The 6811-nt window shown below is 33.9% G+C and overlaps 1 long non-coding RNA gene across 1 annotated transcript; it reads right to left on the bottom strand.

Moving 5' to 3' along the window:
* Window positions 1-4499: 4499 nt before the first annotated feature.
* On the bottom strand, window positions 4500-5810 carry LOC141626977 (uncharacterized). The gene is made up of 3 exons (XR_012536540.1): window positions 5701-5810; window positions 4751-5032; window positions 4500-4530 (listed from the first exon to the last, which is right to left on the bottom strand). It is a non-coding gene; the product is annotated as an uncharacterized LOC141626977 (long non-coding RNA).
* Window positions 5811-6811: the final 1001 nt, after the last annotated feature.

Below are 6811 nucleotides of genomic sequence, written 5' to 3'. Positions count from 1 at the left end.
CAATCTAGTTTTTGGATTTAAAGTTGTACTTAATTATGACTATTAAGTGCATAAACTCTAAATAAGAATATAAACTTGTTAAGATACAAAAGAGGTTTTCACTTTTGTGACCCTATACACCACGATTTGATGTATGGCTAGCCCATTATCAAGGTGATTATATTCTAAACCAAACTAGAATGATATATCATGTAGATGATGTAAGATTCAAATTGGTAACCCAAGATTAAACCTTAAATTTTGGAATGATGAACGCAAAGAGTTATCGAGTACTCTTGAAACCATTAGATTGTTAATGGTATATGCGTATCTTGTATTCAAAGCAAGATGTCTCATGCCTTTTGGTTGAAAAGGAGATCGAGGTTGTAAATCATCGATCCAAAATAGGTTGATCATTATCTTTTACCAACGATTTAAGTTGACACGAATATGTTCACTTAATAAGGTAAATAGAGAAATCTTTGAAGAATTTAAAAGAGTTCAAGGAATCACGATTTCGTCGTGATGGGATTATCAAAGTGAAGACTTTGATATAAGCCAAATGAATTGTGATATAGTATCACAAATTAATCTCTCTTAACACGCATTATGGGATAATGTATGATTGGATAAGAATTCAAACGCTATTCGATAAGGTTTGGACTTCGATCAAGTTACTTTGAGTTACTTGATCCTTTTGGGGATTTTATCATTTTGTCTAGATTATTTTTCCACTAAATCGAATCATATGAGATATGAAATGGTAAGGGTACCATGTTTGTAAGATTTCACAAGAAACATATGCTCATTTTTCCCTTTTCAATTATCACGAGTACGACGGGTTTGCGGCTCGTGAAGCTGTCTTGCTAAAATACAAGTTTATTTTTAGAAGACAGAGTGGGAGAAATTATTCAAGAGCCACAAAGAATGCCACAGAGAATGTTATGTCGCAAGAAACTGGTCTTTCTTGGCTACATGAGACGTTTTGTGTAAGACATTGTTTCTTTAAAACCTAGGAGGTTAAATTCGTCACTTGTTGAAAATGATGAATTCATGCTACTTTTAAGAAAGTAAAGAGCTTATAACTTACAAAAGAAATTGTTTGATTCAAGTTGATTACTTCTGGAAAGTAATCAACAAATGACTTACATAAGAGTGTTTAAGTCACAACTCAATACAAGGCTTAAAGCCATGAGAATCCGAAATAAAAGGCTTGATTAGTGACAAAGGGTTTTGCACTAATAAAGACATATTTCAAAGCTTGGTTGGTGGCAAAGTGTTTTGCGCTAGTTGAAATGCTTAAGTCTATTTGGATCTTCTTAGGGATTGTGTTTCATTATGAAATACATAGCAAGTGAATCTAAAACCCACTTCTTCAAAAGAAAGAATGTATTCAATACATGTCATGAGTTTTATAAATTCTTGCAATCCTAAGGTAATGTGCAACTTAAGAGATGGGCTTAAGTAGGACATCGATGAGTTGGAATCAAGATTTTGATCATGTGATAAAACATTTCTCGATAAGTCAAGAAGTTGTGTTTATACATGGAGTTTAGTGGGAGTTACGGAAATTTTAATTAGTCCGATATGTGGATGACATATTGATCATTGAGAATGATTTAAGACTTTTGGAGTAATATAATACATCTTTAATATCTAGATTTATGAAGATAAATCCACGTGATATTAGCGTCAATAAGAAGTCTTATGTTAATAAGATTCATGACTAGTTCAACCAAGTTGAATATATTTGATTGATTCCATCTGCTTCCGCTGCCAAATCAATTAAAAGGAAATGATGTATAACACTTCATATGCTTTGAGTATGATGAATTGTTTTCAAAATCGAATTTAAGTGATCTTTACCAAGTAAGCCATAAAGATTACCCTTAAGTGCTTTCACAAGCATTAAGAAAGTAAAGCAAAGTGTTTATGATGCAATTTTGTGTAAGGGTGTTACACAAGTGACAATTGACAATTGAGATTGCGCATGGTTTCCGACAAAACCATAATCAAAACACATTAGGATGGTTAAGATACCATTGTGGCAATGATAATTAAGAAGTAGATTTTCTAGAATCGTTCTAGGCAATAAAGAACAATGAGAGATATTTATAACGGAAATTGAGTACACTTGCAATCATGAGATGTGCAAGAAGGATGAGTCCGCACCTTACACTTTGTGAAAACAGTGGGAGCTATTCTTAGGCTAGAGGGCCTATGTCTTGATTGGATCTCGACACGTACTCAGAAAGTTTTGTAATACAAATGTATACATTACAAAGGAAACCAAGTATATAATAAGGTTGAGTAAGGTACAAGAAATTGATAAAACCTACTAACCAAAGCCTTCTCAAAGGCTAAACATGATGAGTCATGTCATTTCAATTGAATTGAAATGAACAACTACATACAAGATCAAATTAGATTATAGAACATGAAATAGTAATCAGGCATTGACTATTCATGTGTGATAATCGCATTTGTCGTTCGAGTTTTACTTTAAAACTCTTTTATTATACTTTGTTACATCCAAACGGGTTGTAGAGACAATTGAACCCCGTTAAAGTGAACACGGATTAGCATGGTATTCGCCCATAGTCACTTGTATGAGGTGACGTCTCGAAGTGACTAGAGTGTGATGCGATTGATGGCAAGTTCAAGTGCCATAGAGTCATGTGAGATGACTAGTCGATCACATAGGCAGACTGTTAGGAACACTTTGTCGGGCAGTGACCGCTTATAGAGTTCTGGCAAATTTATAAAGCCTGGTCGTGACGAGAGCTACTATAGTATTCTAATGAGTCGATTCTTTTGACTAAAGACTGTTCGCCTAAGATGGCACGGATTTGATTAACTTTGATTGTGTTACTACGACCTTCGTAAATGGGGTCAAATGGGCATATTTTGGGTTATGATGGTTGTGGCTAGTCGAAGGGAATAAGTGCGATAGGAATTGTCCACCCCCTTGTCAGGGTTAAAACATATCTCAGGGCCACTCGAGGAGTAATGAACTGGAAATGCGTGGCCACGCTCGGAAGGTATCTATGATAGATAAATCCAGTCAATCAGTTATTCTCCTGATCGAGGAAACCACTTTCGATATGATCACTTGCAAGTACGACCCGAAAGACACCTTGCATTAAGTGGGAGATAGTAATAGGACAAGAGAATTGGTGACGCACACTTGTCGAGGACAAGTGGGAGATTGTTGGGAAATGTGTCCTCAACAATAGTGCGATCACGTGATTTAAATATCATTATTAAATCTCATACCAAGAATACGAAAGGGATGATACATTACATATATAGTCAACTGGTCCACACATATCGGTAATGATTGGCTGGCTAGAGTTTGACATTACTGTCGTGCGACGGTGGTGATCAGTTGATCCCTTGAGGTCACACCTAAAGGACGATTCCCTTAATTGAAAAGGTTAATTAGTTGTATACCGATACAGATTAATTAATTCCTTAAAATTGAACAATTCGATTTGTGAGAGAGAATATTGATATCTTATTGTAATGGGATTAAATAAGATTTATTTTAGTAATAAATTGCTTTGTTGGTAAAATTATTTATTGTTTGAGAAACAATAAAGATAAGAATTAACGGTTAATTATAATTACAAGAAGTTGTGAATTATAACTATATGACCCATTTTATTTATGTGATCAAGTATCACTAGTCAATTTGTTGTATGAAATTTAATTAATTCATGAAATGATATTTATGTGATAAATATGCATCAAATTAATTAATAACATGTAACATACTACATGTGACATATTGTGTGACAAATGACAAATTGACAAAATAAAATGGTAGTCCATTTTATGTATATGGACCGATATAATGGAAGTGAAAGATGTTAGTGGTGAATTATTTTATGAGATAAAATGACCTAATCATGGCCTACCTACAACTAGCCTTACACCTACTCTTACACATCTTACACACCTAATTCTTGTGAAGACAAAAGCGAAAATAGGATGCCCCATATTGGAGTCCCAACCGTGAACCTCCTCTAGATTAAGGGAATCAATTTCTCTTATTCATTCATTCTAAGATAATACATGCAAAAGGTTCATATTTTTTTCTCTCTTCTCTCTCTTTAAATCTTCATCAAAAAGATGAGATTTTAATCCAAATTGTTCATGTAAGATTACTAAAATTATCAAAGTAATATATGAGTATTAGTAGTCAAATTTAAGGTAAACCACAACATAAACATCTAGTACATGTTAGTTTGTGGGATTAAGGGATTGTCTTGGGTGCTACTAATTGGAGAATCTCTACTTTGGGATTTTGTATGTTCATCCATAAGGAAAGCTCAAGAACTAAGTAAGGTAGGTGACCTTACTAGTGCCCAAATATCCGAAAATCACATGGTGAGAAATAGATTTTTCCATCTCTTTAATTAAAGTTTGCATGCATAAGATTTGTAATTATTTTTATGACTAAATTAATTTAAAACATATATGAATATGTTAAAAATGAGATATAGATTTCCAACAATCAACCTATAAGAGTAAATCTGCCATGTATATCTGTACAAGAGGTGAACGGAGAACAGGTCAGGATTGAAAGGAGCACAAAAGTTCACTGAAGTTCATTGATACAAGATACATGTCAATATTAGCTAAGTTAGATCATGAAGTTATAGAGCTGTGTTATTAATACCACAGTTCAACACCAATCGTCATTAGGACATGTGGTTCCCTTTAAAAAAGGGAAAAAAAGGATAAACATATGCAAATAATGGCTTACTTCTCCTCAATTCGCTTAAGTCCACCCAATGAGATAACATCCCAGTGAAAAGGATCACCCTTGCACTTATCAAAGAAATTGACAAGGAGATCAGCGGCCTTGTCTCCATCGTCGTATAGGTCAATGTAGAAGCCTGATTTTTCCTTTGCTATGATCTCGGATGGGCCACCATGGCAAGCAACGAAGGTTGGAAGTCCACAAGTCATGGCTTCAACAACAGTCAACCCAAAGGCTTCATAGTAAACTGGCTGGATAAAAGCGCTCTTAGTGTCAGCAATGTACCTACATAGCTCACCATTCCTAACATGGTTCATTTGAGATTGCTAGATACACTCCTTTAATTTACCAGATACACACTTTTAGATTGTTAAATACACTCATTTAGATTGCTAGATACACGTCTTTAGATTGCTAGATACACGTGTCTGGCAATCTAGATACACTCGCTTACCTTGCCAGTTACACATATCCAACAAGCTATATACACTCGTTTACCTTGATAGATACACATCTCTAGATTTCTATATACCCTCGGTACCTATGCCCTTCGTCATTTTCAATCAACCATGGCAAAAATTTCAATTTAATAGTAAACTTCCTCCATAATTTCCATTATTAACCCAATTCACAATTTCATCCACCAAAATGTGAGCTCCAAATAAATAATGGTAAATCAGCTACCAAATAGAATATCATAATGCTTGCCAAACATAAATAATGTCACGATAAGCAAAATCATGTAAATGCTACCAATATTCAAGTATTTCAAATGCTATTAGAGTCTACACTTCAACTAACACACAACGTTTCTAAGTAACCGCTTTCACTATAATTGACTGAAGACTAATTATATTTTTTTTCTATTAACCAGTGGTATTTGTTTTTGCAAAAATTCAATTGGAATGCGAGATCTACGATAAACGATTAAGATTTCAGAAAAAATATAGTACCGTCAAAGTCGAAGAAATTGGAAAATTTAGAGTAGAAAACTGCAACTCATGGAAGCAAGGAAAATCCATAACTTGGTTGCTGGCCATAAGAGCGACAAAATAAGCGCGGTGGCTTGCGTTTCCGGCAGAGGATAGCATCATCTCCGGCGGTCTTCCTGGAAGAACATGGTGATGGTTATAATGGTGGATGAAGGAGTTGGAAAGTTAGGTGGACGTGTGTGAATAAACAAACATATGGGATAAGTGTGAGGGAAGTCAGAGCGATGGATTTTATTTTGCTGTTATGATAATATTTTAAATTAGTTCGTACTGACTTTAGTTCACATGGGACCCGACCTATATATATATATATATATATATATATATATATATATATATATATATATATATATATATATATATATATATATATAGAGAGAGAGAGAGAGAGAGAGAGAGAGAGAGAGAGAGAGAGAGAGAGAGGAGAGAGAGAGAGAGAGAGAGAGAGAGACGACTTCTAATGAGTCCACAATTATAGTTGAGTCCCTAAGTCCTAATCTTAGCCACTCATTTTTTGAGTGTAACTTTCACAATTTATGAGTGTAACTTTAATACTTAACAGTGTAACTTTAATCATTTAAGGCCATTTTTTATATAAAAAATTTGAATTTATGTTATTCAATATTATTTTGATTATATAAATTTAAATTTATGTAATTTTAACGATTTATGTAATTTCAACACTTTATGAGTGTAACTTTACTGCTTTACAAGTGTAACTTTAGTATTTTAAGAGTGTAACTTGAGTTTTTAAAAGTCATTTTTTATGTAAAAATTTAGATTTATTTAATTTTTATTATAGGTTGAATTTATATAATTTTCACACTAAGTTTATGTAACTGTAGTCATTTACGAGTGTAACTTTAGTCTGATACGGGTGTAACTTAACTCCAATAAGAGTTTTAATTTAGTTTGATAAGAGTGTAACTTTAGTCCGATAAGGGTGTAACTTTAGTCAGACCACCTTGTGCACAACTATCAGCACCATCACAACACGCACCTCACCACCCTTTGAACACCACCACCAACAACGCCTTCTGACCGCAAAGAACGACAATTTCAATTGAAAAAA

The sequence above is a fragment of the Silene latifolia genome, chromosome Y, assembly GCF_048544455.1.
Source record: "Silene latifolia isolate original U9 population chromosome Y, ASM4854445v1, whole genome shotgun sequence".
Classification (NCBI taxonomy): Eukaryota; Viridiplantae; Streptophyta; class Magnoliopsida; order Caryophyllales; family Caryophyllaceae; genus Silene; species Silene latifolia.
The sequence above is the reverse complement of the archived record's forward strand: the minus strand, read 5'-3'. Positions and strand labels throughout refer to the sequence as shown.